This window comes from Lissotriton vulgaris, chromosome 9 (assembly GCF_964263255.1).
Source record: "Lissotriton vulgaris chromosome 9, aLisVul1.2, whole genome shotgun sequence".
In the NCBI taxonomy this organism is placed as follows: Eukaryota; Metazoa; Chordata; class Amphibia; order Caudata; family Salamandridae; genus Lissotriton; species Lissotriton vulgaris.
In genome coordinates, this window is record NC_141697.1 from 1,222,201,438 (window position 1) to 1,222,226,016 (window position 24,579).

Genomic DNA, 24,579 nt, shown 5'->3' on the forward strand with positions numbered 1-24,579 from the left:
AAAGCGTTGTTTAAGTCCTCAGAAATATGCTGGCGGTGCTGAGAATATTAAGACTTTCCAGACCTCCGCACTTTTCATGGCTTTGAGTCCGCCATGAAAATTGTGACATCAGGCAAGTAGGGAGCCCTACAGGGCCCCCTGGTACCCCTGTGCATTGGGGTGCATGCAGAGGGGCACATGTTCCACCCCCCCCCCATGAGTGCATGCACTCTTGTTCCTCCACAGCATGGACTGCACAGTCCATGTTGTGCAGGAACAGGGTTTTTTGGCGCTCGCTCGGCGCTGCAGTTCTACGGCTCACAAAAGAGCCTTAGAACTGCACTGCCACGGGACCGCCAAGGACCCACTTGCTGGACTACGAGGGAACTCATAATCTGGCGGGCGGGTGGTGGTAAACCTTGGCAGTGTGGGAGCAGGCGGTGGTGTGGCGGCCCGCTCCCACACTGCCAAAGTCGTATTTAGGCCCTTAATCCTTACAACTGGGAGCCGCGGACTCTCAGATACGCGAGCAGGGTTTTATGCAGTGGGGGATGTCATGACTCACCCCTAAATAAACGTTGTTAATACCAGAGATTGACGAGGTTTTAAACAAAATAACCAGATGAAGTCAAAAAAAGCAACCTTTCCAAATCTGTCACACTCTGAAGCTTGTAATGATAAAAAATACAAAAGAGGCATTGTTGAAATATTATTTAAAACTGTAAAACACCTGACTTTGTTATACAATGAAAAAAGAATACTGTGCAGCGAACACCCACGCGGTGTGTTGAAAATACATCAAATGTTGCTTGTCTACCAGAGACTAGTTAAGGAACTGCTATTATCCTGAAAAAACTGGTACAGCGAGTCCCCGAGCTGGAATGAGCACTCGCTGCACCCTCACATCAAGGCAATGACCAGCTCCCCAACCTAAAATGGCGGAATAATCCCATGGCGGTGAGCATAACACGACTTCACTGAGAGCAGTGTAACACGGGGTCGGGCGCGTGAACATGGTGAGGCAGAGTACACTTACTCATGGGCATGAACGACGAATAGAGAAATAAACCTTCTGGAGTAACAAATGTATCAAAAGGAATAAGCCATTTGCTCAACATCAAAATGTAATAGTTGTAAACAAAGGAGAACTTGTACTTTCACTTTCATGCTGTGCAAATATTTATTTTAAAAAAATAACTACATTGAAGAAACCTTGCAAAAGAAAACAACACAAGTTGACCTTTTTAGGTCTTGCCTAAGACATCACATGCACTGTCTGTTGTGGGATATTTAGTTAGCTTACAGTGGCGTTAGAGCCCGCCCGTTGCTTATCATTGGTTGGCTTCAGTGTCACTCAACTTTGCTTGCTTCTAATTTGTAAGCATGTGTGGGCTTCACTTCCTCTTCTTGGATTTGCCCCTCCCCTGGAGCATGGACCTAATACTTGTGTCCCTCCACCGCTCCTTTGTTAGGCAATACTTTTTTTCTTTTTTTAAGCACTCTACTAGAGTGCGTGTACATGTGCAATTTCCAGCTCTCCTTCTCCAGCACTTTCCTCCCTCCACCCCTGTGATGTGCAAGCCCATGTTTGCTTCCTTCCCCCCCTGCACCGACCCTGGTGACTTTCTTCTCAGTGTGCTTCTCCCACCCGTGCTCCACGTTGATCCCTCGCTGTGGTCTCGCTGTGGTCTTCTTTCCTTCCGATCATGCTCTACATTCATTACTCTCATCCTCTTGCGGCTCTCCCCTTCCCTCTGTGAAGCTTCTTCCCATCTGCCCTCTCTTCCCCTTGCTTTTCCCCCCCAACTATCGCACTGTTTTTCACTACCTTGTTTAAGCACTATTGGCTTTGCCAAAAGATCTAGTGGTGGGCGAGCCAATGAAATTCAAGCCAGGCTCGAGCCCGAAGCCTGGCTCTGGCTCAGCTCGAGGTCCTGTTGGAACCTGGAGCCCATGACGAGCCGAGCTTTCATGTGCCTTGTGCCTCCCTCCCTCCTTGTGCCTGGGTGTGGCGTTATGGCTAGAATTGCGGACTTCAGAACCGGGGAGCTAGGTTTGAGTCTATGTGTGAGTCAGCTCAACATCCTGTGATTCTGGGCATATCCCTTCACCTCCCCATCCCTAAAAACGATGAATGGTGCCCGTGTAATGTAAATGTTGCTAATGGAAAGCGCTCCAATAGCTGCGGGTCAAGTTCTCCCTGAATAGAAACTTCAGAAAATAGCACAGCAGTGACTCTGTCCACCCGCCACCGTAAAGTATAATGGGACCGACTGTCAGAGGTGCGGCTGTCCCACTAGGCCAATTAGGATGCGCCCGCCACACTGGGGGCGCAATCTGGTCTTTAACATTGCAGACAGTGCTGCTGGGTGCAGCTACGTCCGCAAAACCGCAATGTTAAAAGTGCATAGTTTGCATTGCCATGCACAACGTGACAGGCACAACGTGACAGGCACCCCGCGGGGCCCGCCACCACCTAAACATAGCCCTCCTCGGGCATCTATAGAATTATCATGAAATAAAATCAAAAAGAGACTTACATGTCGGATTCTGTAGAGCAGTGAAGGCTGCGCCTGTGTATCGACATCAGTTGATAGAACTTGCAGAGAAATGTGTCCTTTGCTCTAAAAGTTAAAAAAACACAATCCTTTATTATATTCATGAATATAACATTTTAGTCATAAAAACCTTTATAGCATTAATTTTTGCACGACATGAAAATGGTGAATCAATAGTAAAAGTGCAAAAAGTGTGAACAGTCTGAAAGGGATGGAAGACAGACACGGATGACGTGAGCAGGAGCCGACCTTGAGTGGCCCACAATGTCCTACATTTACTTTTCTTGCACAGATGGCCACGGTCTGGGAGACATGCAGTAAAGAAACCTTGGCATTCAGTTGCTAACTCATGAGATGCACTGAATGAAACTGCAAGCAGGGCCAGTCTGTTGCCAGGGCGAGCAGGGGGCTCGAATCCAGAGGGCAGGAAGGCACCAGATCCCATGGGAATTGGTGCATTCCTGTGCGCTCCCTGCGCAGGCGCACTGAGTGCAGCCGAGCGCCAAGGTAGGGGGACCTTTGCGCCATGGTGCAAGGGTGTTTGCATTGCAGGCAGGATTGCTTTTGTGCTGGAAGAGGCACCTCACTGCACAAAAACAACCCTTAGAGGTTCTGCAGCACACTTAGAAAGAGGAAAGAACGAGAATAAATCAACGTGTATCTCCTCGCTGTGCCTCTATCGGGAGGGTGCACAATTGTGACGCATTAAGTAAATCAGAAACTGCGCTAAAAAAGCGTGGGTTGGTGCGTGGGATCACCCACGCTCCATCCATGTAACGCCTTCCCAGGCTCGGATTGGGATTGCAACTAGGCCCCGGCAGTCCCAAAAAAGTGGCCCACATGCGCTGATTGTGCCCCTTTCATGAAACATCAATGGGTCAGTCTCATTGGAACCATTGTTAGAGAAATGTTTGGTAACCGAAGCATTTTAAAGCCTATAGAATCAGTAAGATTGGTGATAACAGTGGGCGAGGTGAAATAAAATGGCCCAAGGGCCACAATACCTGATCTGGCTAGGGTTGCCACCTGCCTGCCTGTTTTTTTTTATTTATTTTTTACCAGCGTGACCTGTATTTTAATATCCTGGTTGGAGTGAAAATGAAGAAAATCACTGAAAGTCTGTATTTTTTCCTCTAATCAGTATGTATTTTAAACAGTCAACTTAAGGTAAAAGCACTTTAAAATGTGTTCTAAAGCAGCTTTACTCATCCGTGACTAATAGCTAACCTGAACAATGAAAAGCCATGTTATAAAAGAATATGGATATTTTTATATAAAGAGCGCTCTCTAATTATCATGCTCTGGCCCTTGCAGAATCTTATAACATGAATAAACTGCCATTTTTTTCTAATTGCTTTTTTATACTTTTGCATAGGGTGAACTCGGTGCTAGGGCATTGGAGCGACTTACATGAGCACCAGTTACACTACACAAGAGGAAATTCATTTTTTTACTTCAGGCATTGGGAGATTTACTGATTTGTCCAGAATCACAGGATGTTGAGCTTACGCCAGGACTGTATTTTTTTTATTTTTTTTTTAATGTTTATTTTTTTTTTACGCCGGGACTGGAACCTGCTTTCCCACTTCCAAAGTCAGCAGGTTTGGCTGTAATGCCACCTCCTCTCTAGTTTAATACAAGCTTAATAAAGGTTGACTCACAGTGAGGCCAATGCAAATACACACACAACCTCCAGGAAGGCTTCTCTTACTCCGCTCCCTCCCCAGCCTCAGGCCAGTGACCTTGCAGTGAAGGGGTCAAGAAAAAGGACACAGCTCCTGCTGCTCCAGTGTGGGCTGAGTTATAGAAGGCCCAAAGCCAGAAAATCCCAGCCCCCCAGTGAGAGGCCCCTCCCCCCACACTTACCCACCATTGCCTGAATACCATGGCCTCGCAGGGGAGGGGTCAGGGGCAAGACACTCTCTCTGGGCCAATCTGGCACAGGGTTGGGGGGGGTGGGCAATGTAAGAATGGCCCAAACAAGGGAGCAACACCTGCCCCAGTAAGGCATATTGTCAGACTTACCACCCTCGCCTGCCCACGCAGAGCAGGAATGTTGCAGAGACCCTTATAAAGCCGGCCCATATGTCACCCTTAGGCACCGGCCCATTCCCCAATGCCTCACTGCCCGCCTTCCCAATACAACCCTGCACCTGCCGGCTCAGAGTAATGCAACCCTGCACCTGCCGGCTCAGAGTAATGCAACCCTGCACCCTGCCGGCTCAGAGTAATGCAACCCTGCTCCTGCTGTCTCAGAGTAATGCAACCCTGCACCCTGCCGGCTCAGAGTAATGCAACCCTGCTCCTGCCGGCTCAGAGTAATGCAACCCTGCTCCTGCCGTCTCAGAGTAATGCAACCCTGCCGGCTCAGAGTAATGCAACCCTGCACCCTGCCGGCTCAGAGTAATGCAACCCTGCTCCTGCCGGCTCAGAGTAATGCAACCCTGCACCTGCCGTCTCAGAGTAATGCAACCCTGCACCTGCCGTCTCAGAGTAATGCAACCCTGCACCTGCCGTCTCAGAGTAATGCAACCCTGCACCCTGCCGGCTCAGAGTAATGCAACCCTGCTCCTGCTGTCTCAGAGTAATGCAACCCTGCACCCTGCCGGCTCAGAGTAATGCAACCCTGCTCCTGCCGGCTCAGAGTAATGCAACCCTGCACCTGCCGTCTCAGAGTAATGCAACCCTGCACCTGCCGTCTCAGAGTAATGCAACCCTGCACCCTGCCGGCTCAGAGTAATGCAACCCTGCTCCTGCCGGCTCAGAGTAATGCAACCCTGCACCTGCCGTCTCAGAGTAATGCAACCCTGCACCTGCCGTCTCAGAGTAATGCAACCCTGCACCCTGCCGGCTCAGAGTAAGGCAACCCTGCACCCTGCCGGCTCAGAGTAATGCAACCCTGCACCTGCCGGCTCAGAGTAAGGCAACCCTGCACCCTGCCGGCTCAGAGTAAGGCAACCCTGCACCTGCCGTCTCAGAGTAATGCAACCCTGCACCCTGCCGGCTCAGAGTAATGCAACACTGCACCCTGCCGGCTCAGAGTAATGCAACCCTGCTCCTGCTGTCTCAGAGTAATGCAACCCTGCACCTTGCCGGCTCAGAGTAATGCAAGGCTGCGACTTGCACTGCTTTGTGTTACTCAATATCTACCAACGAATGCAGGGCCACACAAGGTGGCTTTACGTGGCTTGGTGAGTCTGACTTATGGATAGCGTTGCCCTTGCATCACTTAGAGTGACTCATGGGCTTGATGATAAGTATATGGCCCAAGGTGTGCAAGGATTTTCAGAGTCCCGGTCAAAATGACATTTTTCTGTGCAGCCGCTCTGTTACTACTAGCGACTCTTTTTTCAAGGCTTTTTGTCGCACTATGGCGCCCACTTATGGCATTTGTGGTGGTGCCATAAGGCATCTTCCTGCCGTGGCCTTATAGTGGTGCAGGGTAAGGTCTGTAAAGAAACAGTTAGTATCCAGCCGACACGTGCCCATGATATCACACTTCTAGTGTATGTTACAGCATATATGGCGCCCATTTATTTTATTTATTTATGTTACAGCATATAATAAATGCACTAGGACAGCCTCGGTGACTCACAAGGCGCTGCCAATAGTTGGTTAACAGTAAAAAGTGCCACTTTCTTCTCCTCTAGTGGTCTCACACTTGGGTTGACGGGCACCCTCCTCCACGTGTACCCTGTGTAGGTATTGGCAAGTTGGAATTGGGCTGGCAACGCCCACAAAGTTTGAATTTAGTCAGTTTTCACAAACATTCCCAGCTCATGTTCCCACAAAAGAACTGTGTGATTTCTAAAAAAATACCTTGGCTCTGGCTAGGTGTGTGTTTGCCCTATTTCTTTGTACTTGCAATTTTTCTAGGACAGGGGACAAAGGGAAACAGCCTTTACAACACGGGCTGAGCCATGCGTGACGCTTCCCCACAGGCAGAACCACGCTTACCTTAACTAAGCATATGCCTTAACCACGCATATGTCTGGTTAAGGAAGTGCACAGTCTAGTAGGCGGATGGACGGGCACAGGAAGAGGAAGGATTGGGAGAGGACGCGGTCTGGTAAGTGGGGCTGGGGCTGGGTTTTGGGGGTGTTGGGGATAGTTTTTAAGGGCTGGGGTAGTTTGTAGGGCTCAGGGTCGGGGTTAGTTTTTCGGACTCAGTGGGGACCGGATTGTTTTCAGGACACGGGGGTTGGGTTGTTTTTGGGGCTCAGGGTGGGGTTGGGATAGGTTTGAGGGTTCAGAGGGTTGTGGTACTTTGTAGGGGTCGTGTGGGGTTAGGTATTTTTTAGTGCTTGGGGTGTTGGGTCGTTTTTAGGACTTTGGGGGGGTTCAATGTATTTTTTACAGCTCGTGGAGGCCGGGTAGTTTTTAGGACTTTGGGGTGGTCAAGGTATTTTTTACAGCTCGGGGGGCCGGGTAGTTTTTAGGGCTCGGTAGTTTTTAGGGCACAGGGGGGGTCGGTAGTTTTTCAGGCTCAGGGCAGGGGGCTGGTGTATGATCTTTAACACACATGTCCCATTACCACTCATGCCTTTACCAAGAAATTGCGTGGTAAAGGCATGCATGGTAAAGGAATGCACTGTTCCGATGCATTTGTTGTTCGGGCAGCGTTGTAGAGGCTCGCGTGCCTCTGTCATACAACCAGGGCTGATTGCATGAGGAGAATAAAAAGTGATTTGTCGAGAATCAAACAATTTGGTTCAGTGGAATAGCTGAGAATGGAGGTTTAGGTCTCCTTGCTCCTCTGCTGACAGCTGAGCCAGTGTCCCACATGTCCCCTTAATAAGAAGTAATAATAAGAGCCACATAACAAGCCAGAGGCATCATTGGCCGGACCCCAGTGTATTAAAAGAGTGTTGACTTATCTGGGTCAATGTCCTCTTACTGCATCATGAGCCATCCTTAAACTTCCTATGCAAAGGGAAATAAGTGGCCTACTGAGAGGTTCCTAGCTCGCCGGGAGGCTCGCTCATGGACTAATAGCCACCCCAGGGACCGAACAAGCCTCCGCGGCCACATAACACCGGCTGCTGATCCGTGGACACTGCCTGATCCTGACAGGTCCGCCTTCGCTCGCCAAGGCTGCCCCCTTCAAGATGGCGGCTCCAGCACCGCCCCAGGCCATGGAGAGACCCAGAGGAGCCCGGGCAGGGAGTCTGTGCTTGTCAGCCTGCAGTTTGTGTATTTGGGACAGCAGTGATAGCACTGCCCCAGGGTCAGGCACACAGTTTCATGTCTCCCCTTGGACAGGAGAGCTCTTCAGTTTACGCTAAAAATAGCGTCAGCTAAATATTTCATCCAACATCATCATCTTGGCGACATAGAATTAGCGCCAAATACCTCGCTAGAGAATGTCCCCGCGAGCAGCTACGCACGAAGGAACCGCACTGTAGGGTAATGTAGTATCCCTAACTCTAATGTGGGGTATGTGTGGGGTGCAGAATCCATGGGGTGATTATGGTAAACATGTAGCTACTCTTTCCACCCCACACACAAGGACTGGATCTACAGAAGAGCAGAGGGCACAGTGCTAACACTTCCACCTGTGCATACATCCTTGTTCTGAATCCTTCAGTCCCCCTAGAGTTCTTTCCCTGATCTTTCTAATTTTTTCTCCTCATTCCAACCCTATCCTAGTTTCTGTCCTTTTGCTGTCCCTTTCAGTTCGGTTGCTCTCAGATGCCTTGATATGTTTCTGCTTTTGGACTGGACTTGTATCGCCTTTTTTTAGGTCTCGCCTATAGACCGCTCTTAGCGGTGTCGTTTGCAACAGGCCTCTTGTGGACCATACTAAAACTTACAATGGGCTTAGAGCTCGCCCGTTGCTTACCATTGGTTGGCTTTCTTATAACTCTAATTGTTTACTTCTCATTCAATGGCGTTCTTTCCTTTCCTTTGCTTGACCCACCCCTGGAGCACAGCTTCTTTACTACCCTTTCGAATGGATTACTTTCATGTAACCCTGGGCGGTGTACGTGGAGTGCCACTACGCAGAGTTCCACAGAGTTAAAAAAAACTCTGCTCTGCTCCACCCTCCCCACAACAAAAACCAGAAAAAAATCACTTGCCTGTGCTGGTCCTCCCAAACGTACAACGTAGGGGTATGCAACCGGTGAGGACGAGGATGGCGAGGAGAGACCACGGTGAGGAGGAGGGCAGCCTAGAGATGCCAGGGGAGGTATTTAATTTTTCTCTATTTTTGATTGTGGTCAAGGGCAGGGGCTAAATTAGCTCCCCCACCTAGTTGGCGTTTTGCCTGAGCTCCACGTTACCAATGGAGCACAGAGTTGGCAAAACTCTCCTCCCACTGCTCACATTCAGGGAGCACCTTTTCTCATGTTCAGCACTTTATGAGAGTGCATATATTTTCTTGCTCTTGCCCTCGTGCGCTGCTTCTCCCCTCCTCAAATGCCCACACTCGCGGTTCCACTGTTGCTCTGCGCCCCTTCTACCTTGTCTGGGCAAGCACACCTTAAGACACTTTTTTTGCTGGAATATAACTAAAGAGCAGACTTTAAGGGTTGCCACTGTTTTGTATTCTCCATTCCACTTATTGCATGAAAGCACAAGCCTTGGCAAGCAAAGACATTCATGGTGCTTGGGCGTGGCCCGTTGCTGCACTCGCTCTGCTGGCATTTGAGGCAGATGGTGAACTTAGCCTCTCACCTATACCTGTGTGCTCACGCTAAACTTTTGCCACGAATGGTGCGTAATTATGTGACATGATACCATAATTTCAGGAATGTTGGATAAATGTAACATTAAATTAACAGATTACGTGAGATTACACCAGTCTGAAATTTAGCCAAGTCCTACAGAGGACCGGAGGCCTGGAACTTTTGTTTCAGTACAGAGACTTTTGGAAGTAAATTTGGCCTTGGAAAGTGTGACACTTTTAAAATTCCTTTCAGAATTTCCAGACTGAAAAGTATTTGCAAAATTAACCCTGCCATTTACATAGAATGAAAATATTGAACTCAATATACTGTTTTGAAATACCTTGAAATATTGATTGCTTTTTCTCCTGAATTGTGATATAGCTTTTTTTTAATGTTTTACCACTTCGCTGCAATATTTTTCTACAAACTAGTATAAATAATTAGATAATTAAAAAATACATTATTAAACACCAATTAAAAATAACTATAAATACAGTTCAACAAACAGACACATAAATTACTACATAAATTATGTACCTTGTAATAGCTTAACCTAAAATCTCACTTGTCCTGGTAAATAGAAAGGAAAGTGTTGGACTTTGGAGGGATTATATTTATTATTCCCCCTCCAGCCCAAGCAGAATTAGGGAAAGTGTCGGGCTCCAGAAGAGCTAGATTTACTATTCCCACTCCAGTCCAAGAAATAGTAGAAAAAATGTTGGACTTTGGAAGAACTACAAATATCAATCCACTCTCATAACTTTAATCAAAACATTAAAATACCTAATATCAGATAAAAATATTATTGTATTATAAATGAAAATCAAATAACATATATTGTTACAATTACAATTGTTTAAATACTACATATTAAGCCTAAAATTATACAAATGTAAATCATATGTACTAACCTACATAAAATAGAAAGTAAATAGAGGAAACTTTAAAATAAAATAAATTAAAATTATATTTTACAAACATTTTTAATAAAAAATATTATAAAAAACTAAAATATACTGGAAAAACTAAGAATGTACATAGTACGGCCACAATTAAAAAATATATCAATATTATACAATTAATAAAATATTAAAAACAAATAATAAAAAATGTGAGAACTTCCATAATTTCACACCCTATTCCCTTAAAAAAACGACTAAAATATAAATTATTTACAAGAAAATTAACATTTAAATATACTGTAAGCTACTAAAACTAAAATGTAAATTAAACAACAATTTAGAATTACAAGTTCACATAATTAATAATAAGTTACATAATTAAAAATACAGCTTAATTAGTTTTAATAGAAAATTACTAATAATGTAGTTAACATGCCACAGTTTTCCCCACAAACCCAACAACTTGCTACAAAAAACAACATCAATAACAAAAAATGTAGTACATTAAATTACAATGCAAAATAATTATCAATAAAAGAATACATTAATTATAATCTAATTTAATACTCACCCTATTCTCCATCAAACCTAACAACCTTTATACAACATTATCAATTACAAACTTTATTAAAAAAACTAAATTCAAAGGTTTTAATTACAAGCTGTGCTAACAATACCAATACCTACAATGAAAATTTAACTAATATATATTAAATTAATCAATACACTATATTTTTACAACTAAATTTAAGTAAACAATATTAAATAAAAAATATTATTCAAAACTATATCATTTACCACAAAAAAAGATTCTTGACAACGATATTCTGTGAGACAATATTGTTATTATAATGATATTCTTGACACGATATTCAGGTATCACAACATTAAAAACTTGAAATTTTGTGCAATTACCAAGAAGGGCATTGCCAGAAGTTCCAAAGAGTAAGCCTTGGGTAGAATCTGCTACTCCTGAGTATTACTAGCCGACGTAGCTCCGTTTCGATGGATACCGTCCATACTCCTGTGCTTGGCTTACAGACACTGCTTCCTTCTTCGGCTTCAATAACGACTCAGTGGGTGGAGGCGAGCGCACTCCCCCCTGCCCATTGCGCTAATGTGATGAACGAGCAGCATTAGGATAACGAGCAGGTAACAGATCTAATGAGCTCTCTCTGGTCTCTTTAGCAGCTCCTTGGTCAGCACTGATTGCTCCAGTGACAAGCAGAGGCACCATCTGTGTATCCTTACAAACCGACCCTACAGGACGCCTCCTCGACTCCAGCTCTAGCGCTGGCAGAAGCAAACAGTCGGGGTGGAGGGAAGGATAGGTGAGGTGTGGTAAGGTGAGTGGAAAAGGGTGGGGTAGAGGGGGATTTTTGGACATGCCTGTGTTTATTTTTTATTTCTTTATTTAATTTCTTTCTTTTTTTATACACAGGTTTGATGTTTATATTTCTCCATTCACAAACTGGAATCCTAACATTTTATCTGAAGGAGAAACTACCCAGAATGCAGCGCTGTGTTAGCTACAAAGTCAGAACTGCTGATGACGTCACACATGATAATTGTAATTGTAAATTATATTTATATATATTTCTTACTACCCTTGATAAGGCGTTGAAGCTCTTTGCCGCGAGTAGCACGCTGCTCCCGAACCCAAAGTTAGAGATAAGATGTTAGTAAATTAGTCAAAAGGATTTTTTCTTCATTTCCTTGTGAGTTAGTTGTGGTAAGTGTGTTAAGTTAGTGCTCAGTGAGATCTCACGCATTACTGGGATTGATTAATTGAAGTGGATTAGTAAAGGGAAGATGCAAGTTGTTATTGAGAGTGGTTGACGTGTGTGCCTGTTAGTTGGATGAATTCGAAAAGGAGGGAGTGCTGTGTGGTGGAATGCCAGCGAAAGGTTACAGTGGGGAGGAAGGATTTGGACCAATTTCTGGGTGAGCTGAGAGGCACACTGGTGAACTCCGCTTCGTGGTGGATGGCGGAATTTTTGCTGAACTCCGCACTCCAAGCGGAGCCCAGAGTGAGAAAAACTCCTCAAACTCCGCTAGTGGAGCGGAGTTCACCGCCCACAGCTACAAAAATGCAGGTCTGTAGCTTTAAAAAGGCACTTTAATTACCATCAGAGGGGTACACATCTATTCGGCTGATAAGCAGACTCATGTAGTCAGCAGGGGGCTCTGAGTGGATAGCCGGGGACAGAAAGAGCAGGGGCAGTAGCAGCTCATGGTGGGAGTGCTGCCGGGTGCTGACGTTGGGCGGGCAGGGGCAGGGTGGGGGGTAGTAAACTCCGGAATACGGCCGCACAGAGTTAAGTACACAAACAAATAAATAAAACGAATTTCTTTGCGGGCGCTGCATCATTTGGCAGGGGGACGACAAAGCAGAGGAAAACAGAGGCAACAAAGAATGAAAGCAGAGGAAAGAAAGGGGAGCAAAGCCAGTGTATGAAAAGGGCTGTGGGGGATTAGAGAGGAAAAGTGGGGAAGAGCAAAGGATAAAGAGAGGGAAACAGAGAATACAAAGATGGAAAGAAGAACACAGAAAGGGGGTTCAGCTAGAAAATGGAGGAGTGCTTTGGGCGCCAGTGTGGGAGTAGAGAGGAAAACCGGCCCAGACCGGCCCAGCCTATCTCACAGATGGCTCCCTTCTACATCCCCAACCGCCAGCTACGCTCCGCCGACCTCTCACTCGCCACGGGCCCATGCATCCGAAGAACAACCAACGGTGGGAGATCCTTCTCCCACCTTGCCGGGGAACATCCTTTACCACGCAACTTTTACAACCCAGTACCTTTACTACGCAGGTATTACAACGCAAGTCATTACAACGAGTTGTGCTGGGGGGCGCTGTAGGATAGGGAATTGTTTAATTTACTATCCAAAACCTTCTCTACTATCCACAGGGACTGGAGTTGGAATAGTAAATTAAACTATTCCACTATCCAGCGCCCCCCAACGCAAGTCGTTGTAACGACTTGCGTTGTAAAACCTGCGTGGTAAAGGCATACGTGGTAAAAGCATGCGTTGTAATGACATACATCCCACCTTGCCGCCAAGACATGGAACACCCTCCCACTGAACCTACGACAGACCCAAGACCTGCTGACCTTCAGGAGGATACTCAAGACCTGGCTGGTCCATCAGTAGTGGCCCAATCCCCCTCCCCCCCACCCCCGCCCCATCAGAGCCTTGAGACCCTCGCGGGTATGTAGTGCGCTTTACAAATGATTGATTGATTGAAAAGGGGGCACAGAGTGGAGGATAAAGAGAGGAAAACAGAGTCTGAAAAAAGAGGATGAGGCTTTTACATACTTCAGCAAGCAAAAACTATTTTTTCTTTGTGCAACAACAACACGGAGCTAACAACATCAGGGTCCAAATGGAAAAGGGGTGAGTTGGCAGCTATGCGGAACATAACAATGGGTGAGAGGGGGGACAAATGTTGGTGAACAGGGTGGCGCGTTAGTCTTTGTGGAGGTCCCTGTCAGTGGATAAAAAAAAGCTTAAATGTTCTAGAAAAAGCACAAAAAAACTAAAAAAAGGAGTGATGAACAATAGCATTAAATAATGCCCACATCTTGCTGTTTCCTGTTGTATATTTGGTGCTCTGTTGTGGCACCACTTGCATTTTCGCCAAAACTAAAAATTACAGCACACCTTATAATAGCATGTAAATACATTGTGTGATCCTGGGCAAATCCCTTAATCATCCTGTGCACCCATTCCCTTATCTACTATACTTAGGAGACTGAAACACTGAGACTGAGGCAGATCCCCAGGAGTTCAAGGCTCTGAATTGTGGAGTTTTTTTTATCTGGCCTGATTGCAGAATCCAAGTATCTGTGCTTGAAGAAACTTCTACACCAGAACTATTTAGACTGGCCTTTGACTGAACCACAGAATTATTGTTAGGGCGTAAGGAGTGTCAGAGGTCATGCTCTGCCCACTACTGCGCCCAGGCAGCATCATCACACTGGGCTCACGTTTGGAACTTTACAGAAGCTCATCTGAATCGCCACCTATCTTCCTTCCTCGAAGCTTCAGAGTACCTGGACATTACCCAGCATGGATTCCGAAAACATCATAGCACAGAATCTGCCCTCACCTTCGTAGTCGACAACATCCGACGCAAGGTTGATGTTGGACAAACAACTGTTCTGGTGTTATTGGACCTCACGGCCGCGTTTGACACTCTGTCTCCAGCCATTTTAACATCTCGGCTTAGGGAGGCAGGTGTCACTGGTTCGGCCCTGAGCCTCCTCAATTCCTTTCTCCTAGACAGGGAACAGAGAGTGATGCTCGGCAACCACCTCTCCCCAGCAAAGTCTTTGCAATGTGGGGTGCCACAGGGGTCGGCATTAAGTCCGACCCTATTCAACATCTACGTGGCCCCCCTTGCTAGGCTTGTAAGATCGCAGGGGATGGAGGTGGTATCATACGCCGACGACACCCAGATTATGATATCACTCACCCAGTCCTCTGTCATAACATCTGCCTCTAGCTTCAGGTCCTGTATGCAACATGTTGCAGATTGGATGGTTACCAACTCCCTGAAGCTAAATGGCGACAAGACTGAGGTTTTGGTCTTCGGGAAGGACCAAGATATCTGGTCGAGTGAGTGGTGGCCTTCCTCTCTTGGTACTTGCCCCACTCCCGTTCAATCCGCCAAAAATCTGGGTGTGGTGTTTGATACATCACTCTCGATGTCTCTACAGGTGAATCGGACTGTCTCGACCTGCTGGGGCGTGATCAGGACACTCAACAGAATTCGCAGCTACTTGTCTCCTCAAGCACGTAAGCAGATTGCAGTCGCCCTTGTTGGTTCCAGGTTGGATTACTGTAACTCTCTCTACATGGAAGCCAACAAGGGCCTTATACATCGACTGCAAGTAGTGCAGAACGCTGCCGCACGTTTTGTCCTGGATCTTCCCAGGTCTTCCTCTGCTACTGCTGCGAGGAGAGACCTTCACTGGCTGCCTATCCAGCACAGAATTTATTTTAAAATTCTGTGTCTGACCTACAGAGCTCTCGAGGATGGACCTAAAGGCGCTATCAGCTCCCTGCTTACCCGCTATCACCCTCCAAGGTGTTTACGCTCTTCTGGACAACTCCAACTTGCCGTCCCCCGCTTTAAGCTCTCCAGATGGGGAGCTAGGGCCTTTTCCGTCGCTGCTCCACAGCTTTGGAACATCCTGCCGACAGAGATTAAGACGCTATCCTCTCTGGCGCTGTTCAAAAAGGCCCTAAAAACATGGTGTTTCTCCAGAGCCTATACAGGTTGAGCTGCAGAGTTCCTTTGTTATGAGCTGTTTTTGGAATTAGGCGCCTTGATGCCCATTGGGCTAAGTCCGCGCATGACAAGATCCCCCTTATTATTATTATTATTATTACAGCACCCTGAAGCAACTGTGAGGCAGCACACAGCACTAGGTAGGACCCCAAAGTACACAAACTCGAAAGAAGGCCACCTGAGGGTTAAACCCCAAGTAACAACGACAGGTTTAGATGGACCAATGCCACAGCAAGAAGCAAGACCCCAGGCTGACTATCCTTGTAACAAGCCAGCTTTAAGGAATACAGAACTAGACCCATGCCACCCATCTCGAGGAAACTTATCATGCCAAGTAGTCGCAGGAGCACAGGGTGTGTCTGACCTTTTCAGCTGCAGCTGGGATCTGTCTCAGGTAATCAGTGGGAAAGAGGATGACAACAATGCGGATTCCACTTTGCGAAAGAATCTGGGCAAGGTGAATTACACATATTACAGACACAGGCGCTCTAGACTATGTATATACACACACATTCATGTGCAAACCCTTCATGAGCAAATGATAATTTCACGTAATTAATTTTATCATTTTTCTTCTTATATTATTTTTTTAATTTGTTATTAACAAAAAATATGAATGTTTTATAGTGTCGATATTTGTTAAGAAGTCACATACAATATTGACAACTCTGATTTCCTAATTGTTCAATACACAAAATAGCAACGTTGTCATATTTTCATTTTAATGCTAATTTACACATTTTATAACATTTGATTTAATAGAAAAAGTCAATATTAAAAACATTAATCAAAATCAATGATATGCAGAGACTGGCGACTTGTTGACAATGCGGATTTGTACAGGGCCCGATTTAAAAAACGCCCAGTCAAAAGGTGAAAAATGATTCCAATCCGGTTCTAAAGCCTAACAGTAAATTCTCGACTTTACATAATCCATCTAGAGGCCCAGGTGAGAACTCTTGAAAAGTAATTTGCGCAAGTCATAGGGTCTTATTACGACTGCGGCGGTCCATAGGACTGTCGTAGTCACGGTGGGAGTTCTCCACCCACCCCATTACGACTTGGGCGGATTGTCCGCCACATGACCGCTGCCGCCACCGGAGATCCGTGATCCCTGGCGGTCTTGAAGTGATGTGAGGCCGCAATATGCTGGTGGTGCCGCAGCAGCACCGCCAAGCATGATATGAGTTTCAGTTGGGCACGTTGTGCATGGACCTTCTACTCTGTCAAGAGCAGTAATAGCCCATCACTCCTCCTCTTTGATACCAAATGAGTTTCTCACTGCCACAGTTTTCATTACGGTGAACTTGCCATGAAAAGTTTGGCAGTGAGGAAACCAGTTGCCTCAGGGCCAGGGAGTTATATCTTTACACAGGACAATGGCCCCTAGACAAGAGGAATTTTCAAGAACTAAAGATAGATTAAATAGCAACTATATTCATTGTCCAGCCGGACAGTTTTAATTTTTGATGAATAAATTATACAAGAAATTTAGTGTGATAACAGCAGGACACCAGCCGATGTCCAACTAACACACTTAGGAAGGGGACAAACAAGAATTAGAGGCAATTCAAACAGTCTGTGTATTACAATTCACAGTCAGACAATACAGGTAACACACTATTGCTAGCATCCAATAGCACAATTCATATGCATATAGTGTGTCAAGGTCGACGACGTTTCGAACCTATTGCTTATTCAAGGTTCATCTTCAGGACAAACAATGCATGCCTACTTATTTAAAAAGTCAAAATTAACTTTTAGGCCCGTACTGCAGGGCTAATATGAAGAGCCCAAGGCCTGGATATTATAGAAATGGTCCGCCGAAAATACAGCAAGACTGCAACAACATGATAGAAGTAATACGACAAAATGTGAGGAACGGGTCGTCAATGCGATCCGCGTTCGGGGGAGAATCACATCAGGGCCAGGGAGAGCATGCAGAGGGGCACATGTTGTGCCCCCATGTCAGTCTGCACTGCCTGTTTCTGCCGGGCATGAACTCCACAGCCTGTGTTGTGCAGGAACGTGCTTTGGCGCTCCCATAGTGGTTCCTCTCTAAGGCTCAGATATAAACCACTGAAAGGCACTGCCATGGGACCGCGAATGAACATGTAATCTTGCGGGCGGTATGCAGACGAATTTGCCAGTGTGGCAGCAGGGCCCTGGGGTTGTTAAAAAGGGTTCCAAAGACAACCGGTAACCAAAGACCCTTTTATGTTGCCCGGCGGTATCGCCTCTATGACCCACCAATATTAATCAATGAAGAAGCAGGCGCTGGAGACTGGAAGGCGGGAAACGAGGATTTTATTCTCTCCGGAGGAGAACACATCAATTCAGACAGCAAGTATCGTCACGAGGTGCTCTAACCACATCTCTGAGGCCGGGCCTCTTATACTAGAGTTTACGACCTTTATTGCACATAACACATTCTCGTAATATTTTAATACTTGAAAGAACATCCTCGGAATCTCCCCTCCAGACCCGTTCCCACATACATTTACAGTTGGATTCCCCACCCCGGTCACAACAGGTGATGGTGGTCGCACAGCAGGGCATTCCGCCGATTCACGGAATGCGTGGGGTTGATCGGATCTCATGGGGTGGGGGCTTTGATCGGTTCGGGGGTCTTTTGATGGGGAGGGGAAGCTTCCTACTGTACGGGGTAATAAACAGTATCCGCAGGGTCAGGTGGCAGCCTGGGAACGAGGAAGACAAACGGGGACACAGGAAAAGGGGGTTTGCATCAAAAAGGGTTTGAGGCCATGAAAGGAATGAAGGGAGGTGTCGCGCTGGGAACAGGATGGGGTTCCGTGGTGAAGCTGCGCTGGAGAGGGGTTTATGACCCAAGGCATGAGAGAGCGGGGGGGTTGTCAGCGTGCGGGGGAATGCTTGCGAGGTTAAGAGAGAGAGAGACGCGCTGGCTATTAGTGAGGGGCAGGGAGGCCATGGTGCTCAAAATGGCTGCCGCTTACGCGCACGAATGGGCCTGGAAAGGGGCAAGATGGCGCCGATAATGTTCACCAAGTTTGTATTTATTTTTCACAGTCCTCCCTTTAACATTTCCAAGACATCTTGCTGGCCTATTTCCTATCTACCCCTATATGCAGTGATCATAAGTAAGGGAGAGGGGGCTTGGGTGAAAGAACTGTACGTAAACATCACATTATAAACATCATATTGAAAAATCTCATCAGTCAGTAGGCGGGTTCATTGTTAAGTTGGTTGCAGGAAAAAGTCATCGTAATGCAATATCAGACTAGAATCACGTAGCGAGGGCGTTGGGTACAGATCATAGAATAAGAACTGGTAAATTATCATATAAATAAGTCCTTTTTGTATACGGTGGGTGCATAGTCAGTCCAATGGTGATTGGGAGAGAAAGGAGATACAGTAAAAATATCAGAGTTCTTCGTTGTCCTTTTGTCGTCTTCTGTCGGCACTGTTGAACACCTGGATTACCTATCAACAGAAATGTTCATGTGGATCGAGTCGTTGGGGGTAATTGTAAGATCAGTTCGTTTCTTGAGTCTCTGTGGTGGGCATCTCCTGTTGCTTCCATCATCTCCAAGGTGCTTGGTAGCGGGCAGAACCACAGACTTTGTTTATCTTTTCTTCGGGGGCGACCCTTGGTGGAGTTCTAGGTCACCGTTCTGGGATTTAACACAGTTCGTGGTCTACTTAGTCGGAGCTCCCTCCCTTTTGACGTAGGGAGTACTCTTCTCTGGGTAGCTCAGTAGGATTTGGAGGAACTTGGGAGTTCGGGTGGAAAGGTGCGGGTGTGAACAGTCCTTTTGGTAGGTCGGAGGAAGAGGGGATGGAGCAAGGCCAAGTCGGGAACAGATCAGGGGGGGGGGGTCGGAGAGTTTTGCGTCAGGCGAGTCCGAGACCATGTTCAGAGAGCGGGGGCTTTTTGGCACACGTTGATCATAGAGCAGGGGCTTCAGGTCAGCCCTTTCCTTAGCTTTGTTTGAAACAGTGCCCCGTCCTGCGACTCCTTACTGCCGTGGTCTCGCCTTGGCCTCCGTTGCTGACGTTCCACAATCCGCAGTCAGGCCGCGTGCTCCCACATCCGGTCTCTTTCTCCTCCGATAGTGATATCCTTAAATGAGTGTTGAAAAGACAGTCTTTAGAGATTTTGCAGAAAAAGGTAATTACATGAATCTATTTTCTTTCCCAACACCAAGCGACTAGCGTAAGCACTCGCTACATTTGAGATTTTTGCGGCTTACGTATAAACAATTGATGATGGGTTTGCTGGATTCCTTGCAACTTCCTTTTGTTGGCTAATTCTTTGACGCTTTGAGGATTATTACGTTCATTTGTCATATGTCTATTATAGTAGATGTCAGTTCTTCTGGCAGAGACCCATTTCTCTAGTACGAGTCTTGCATGGCTAGGCTAGTCTTCAGGGCCTTGTATTTTACAAAAAGTGCAACGTGCTATTCACCATAGTCTGATAAGCATCCTTCTGAGGGATGAACATAGGCTAAACGAGTCTGCATTACATAAAAACATCTTATTTTCAACCATGCCTACTGCAACAAGTTCTTTCGTTTTTCAATCTAATTTTCAACTTTGCACACATCCTTCTAACTTTCTATATAAATCCTCGCAACCTGGTTACTACAAAAACTCGGGAGGGGTGGTTTGCAATAATTATTAAACTTATCCTCGGGGAAGGAGGGATCTGATGGATACCAAACTGGGGGCATTTTGGGTAGATGGGGGTGTCTCGATCATTTCTTACAGCTTGGGGTACGGAGACAATTTTCAATGGGGATGGTCGCATCACCACAGACACATTTTTATCATAGGAGCCACTGACAAAGAGTTCCCTGAGAGTGGGTCAAATTTAGGGAACCTTAGTCGTCTTACCTGTCCCTTTCCTATCGGCCAATTTAAATTTCATCCATATTTTAGTAGAAAAGGAGAGGTAGTAACGTGGTACCAATACAATTTTATTTAGGACAGATTTGCACAAATACTTGTGGTATTTGGGGCCAATCAGGAGGTGCACCAGGTTCGCCAATTAGGTGCCAGTTGCTAGGAAGAGGGAAAGTGTGGAGGGGTGGAAGAGTGAGTGAGAGAAAGAGAGAGAGAGAGAGAGAGAGAGAGAGAGAGAGAGAGAGAGACAAATAGGCCGAACAGTACACGTGTGATATAGAGAATGACCGTGTATTGTTTGGGCTATTCAGTGCGTTACCCAACGTTAGACGTTTCGGGTCTGTGTTAGGAGGTGGGAAGCATGCAGTTTTTGGGACAGAAAAGCGTTAGATTTGGTAAAAAGGTCGTGAGAGCGTCCTTGTTGTGCCATTTTGTAGCGCTAGTCCGTCTTCATGCATCGGGCGTGACGTGGTTCCAGATCCCTTATGATACTCTAATCGGGATTCTAATGTAACCTGCAGAGGGAAAAAGGGGAAGAAAAAGGGGAGGTAGGGGGACAACATTCGAACACATCAAATGTAAGGGCACGAAAATCCTTTACTTACCACATACTCGTACTTGTCTCTTCGGGATATAATCCCTTAGGGTTCTGGTTTCTTAAAGTCATGGGGGCAGGCAATGTGATAGGTGGTTCATGGGGAGGTTCGAGGATGGCGTTAAGGATCGTGTGTAGTGAAAAACGCTAAAAAGAGGAATCAGAGGTGCCTAGCGCGAGGTACCCGGTTTCGTAGATGTATCCGGTCATCGGGGTCCCAAAATCATTCCCAAAGCTGTGATGTTCTTAAGGCATACCAGTTCTTCGTTCAACCCTGTACCTTAGTACCTTCGACCACCATATCCTTATAGCAATTTATCAATCACACCATTTTACTTTACCCATTCTCTGAAGTCGAGGTCCTTCTTCATAAGCAGCGTATCATACCTTCGTTTTGACCATCAACCCAGGGCCGAACAACCATTTCTCGGATAACCTTAAAAAGAGAGCAGAACAGTTGCGCACAGAAAAACCCTCCCACCGATACCCGTATTTACAAAAGTACGCGGAGCCTATCCATAGCTTCTAAGACTTTCATTTGTAGAGTTATTCAGTACGTAAAAGGTGAGAGCGCAATTCATATTTTGGCCTGACATGTCGTCGATGGAAGCACATACAGTAGGGGGTTATTTTGTAGTACAAGAACATGTAAAAAGGTCTAATTAATTATTTGTAAGTAACCAAAAACATTTCATTGCGTGACGAAGGAATCAGGGGCATTTCAGTTCATAGATGGAAACACAGTCAAGCTCATCGTAATCACATTTCCTAAATGCAAACCGCGGGCGTGCATCATGAGCGACGTTATGTATCAGTTACAACAAATATCAAAAATAAATTGTTCATTGAAATCAACATTTTTACAGAACCTCTTCTTAAATGTTTGCCAAGTGCACCCTCCTCCCTTTAACATTGAGTGCGCAATGGTTCATATATATATACATATATATCTTAGTACATCAAGTTTCATTAGCTAAGGAACACCATGAGGCACCCGTAAGTTCCATTGATACCAGCGCCATTTTGGGCGAGGCCGGTTTAGTCCGGAAGTAGCATCAGGGGCAAAATATCCCCGACAATTGGCGGTTGGACCAGAGTCCCTTTCGGTAGTCCAAAAGAAAACTGTGCTAACAAAGGGGCTGGTGGTGTGGACCGTCAATCAAGAGAGGGAGGGGGTAAAGTCTCTCTTACCGGGTCATGTTGATTTTCAGCCGGAACTTGCTCGAGTTCGTTAGCCCATAATGTTCCTGGGTGGTTCAGACGGAAGCTGATGCAGACACGAGGGCACCGCCATCTTGTTGCTGTGCCGTGGTTATTTCATTTGAGATCAATGCAACTGTTCCTCACCGGAAGCCTGAAGGGGCCGAGGGCTCTTGGGACTTTGGTAGAATCTTCAAAGTCGAGGGGATGTTCGTCGATGGTGGGGGCTTGCGCCCAGGTGGACAAGTGCCTGAGTTGCAATTTCGGACAAAGTTACTCCAGCGGCCTAGACCCGCCTTTCGAGGGCCCAGACGCCATTTTGAGACCCTGTGGCAGTCACCTTTGCCGTATCCATCAGGAGTGGACGAAAACTTCTTGTGATGGCGAAAAACAGAGCATCATGCGGTTGGAGCAGGACATTTTGGTTCGGGGCGCCAGGGTGCAGCAGTGGAGCCTTCATCTGGGGAGGTGAGGGAGGCTCACCGTGCCGTCTTCCTCTCCCGGTGCATCCTACGCCGTCTCTTGGAATCAGGGGCGCACATGATGACCACCCTACACCCCTGATTCCGACTCTTGGGGGACCACTGTACATCCGGTACTCCGTAAATATGCCCGTCGGACATTGTATGTCCTGTACTACGCAAGTATACCAGCCGGGTCTTGTATGTCCTGTACTACGGAAATATACCAGCCGGACATTATATTTCCTGTGCAGCGTAGGTATATGGCCGTCGCCCGGCTGGAGGACATCGGCGTCGGGCCAGGGCAGGGAAGCCTCCTACCTGTGGAGGTGGAAGAGGCTCGTCCGCGTCGCCTCTTCCTCCCTGCCCACCCTGCATCCGTTCGATGGAGGAATTCGTGATGGCCGGACCAGGAGATACAAGGGAGGGGGTCACCTTCATCCGCCCCCTCCCTACTCGCGGTCCGGGGGACGCTATCCCTGGAAGGGCAATATGGGAAGACCATTTCATTGCCCGCTGTGTGGGGTCTCCAGTACCTTCTCGCCAGCAATCTCTTTTTGGGCTCATGGTTGCTGGCAGGCCCCGCCCCACACGTGCTATGTGTTTCGGATGGGCGGGACCATCGAACTGTTACATTTCGAGGACTTCCGGAGTGAGCATAACATGTTTTGTATTTTTTCCTATTAGTCAAGTTTGCTTTTTAGAGAGTTCTACTAGTTATTCTATTTACTGTTGGTTGTGTGTTTTACCGTAATTAAATCCTAAGTTATATAATAGACGCTTGGCTTTCTTGAATCTTTTCTCTAACGGGGGGGGTTGTTTACACTGACCTGCAGTTGTGTTTGTTTTTCAGAGTGGGGGAGCAACAGAGAGCAATCAGTCCCAGAACTCCAACATGTCGTTAAAATTTGTCTGACGAAATCTGTGCCACCGAGCATAATCGAACGGGGTGGTCCTGTCTGTTCTGTCTGCACTAGTCTGATTGGTTTTTATCTCACGTCTTTTTCCTTTCTGTCGGTCCGTCCTTTCTGTCACCCCTTCATTCTTACCTATGCTTTGCAGAGTCGGGCATTGGGCTTTCCAGTGTCCAAGATATTTACAGAAAGCACATTGGTTTTGTTTTAAATCTGTCCGTCCTGTGCGTAATGTCGGGGGATTACCTTCAGGTCGTTGTGTTCCGGGGTTGGCTTGTCGGCACATCCCCTTACACCATTCGCTTTTCATGTCTACTCCTCGGGGCTGTGCCATCGCTGGCCCTTCCCTTTGCCTACTAGACGTTTGGAGGTTTGTCCGTCGTGTCCCTTCACCTTTTCTAAATTTGTCGCTTTCCCTTCGTTGCGTGGCTTCTTTGCGCCACATACCGAGACTATCGAGCATAATAGGTGTTGTTTCATTCCTACGAAGGGCTATTTCTACTGTTTCTATTTTGTCGAGATCAAAGGATCCTCTCAGTGGCCACTGTCTTTCTCGATCCTCTTTCGTATATTTATGCCACAGCTCACTGTAGGCTATAGCGATTAATCCATGCTTCATGAACATGTCCTTATTAGGGGTGCCCTCCAGCGGAGCCGGATGGTTCATCTCTAATAAGCGGTCCGGGTAAAACAGGCTACTGACCAGTGGGGAGAAGACAGGCATGACGGATCACAATGGGATAATAGTCAGCACTACCTATCTTATCACTGCGCGCAAAGACTAGACAGAATATTTCTATTCTACGTTGTTTGCACGTAGTGAATACCTCATGAACCAATTCTGAGCAATCGATCAACGTTAGGTCAAAAATAAAAAATCAATATGGTCAATGGGGAGAATAAGTAGGCTCGCAAAGGTTCGCGTCACCTACCCTTTCACTATCTGCAAAGAGGGGACCTAATCTTCCCTGTTTTCAGACAGAGAATCTCCAGAAAACAATCTATAACAGTTAATCAATGTTAGGTCAAAAATAAAAAATCAATATGGTCAATGGGGAGAATAAGTAGGCTCGCAAAGGTTCGCGTCACCTACCCTTTCACTATCTGCAAAGA

General features: G+C 46.5%; 1 long non-coding RNA gene across 1 annotated transcript in view; it reads right to left on the bottom strand.

Annotated features, from left to right (window-relative positions):
* Nucleotides 1-24,579, bottom strand: part of LOC147693095 (uncharacterized) — a 526,488-nt gene that overhangs the window by 232,975 nt on the left and 268,934 nt on the right. The window contains exon 2 of the long non-coding RNA XR_015299852.1: nt 2,520-2,603. This is a non-coding gene — a long non-coding RNA (uncharacterized LOC147693095). The remainder of the gene's footprint in view (nt 1-2,519; nt 2,604-24,579) is intronic.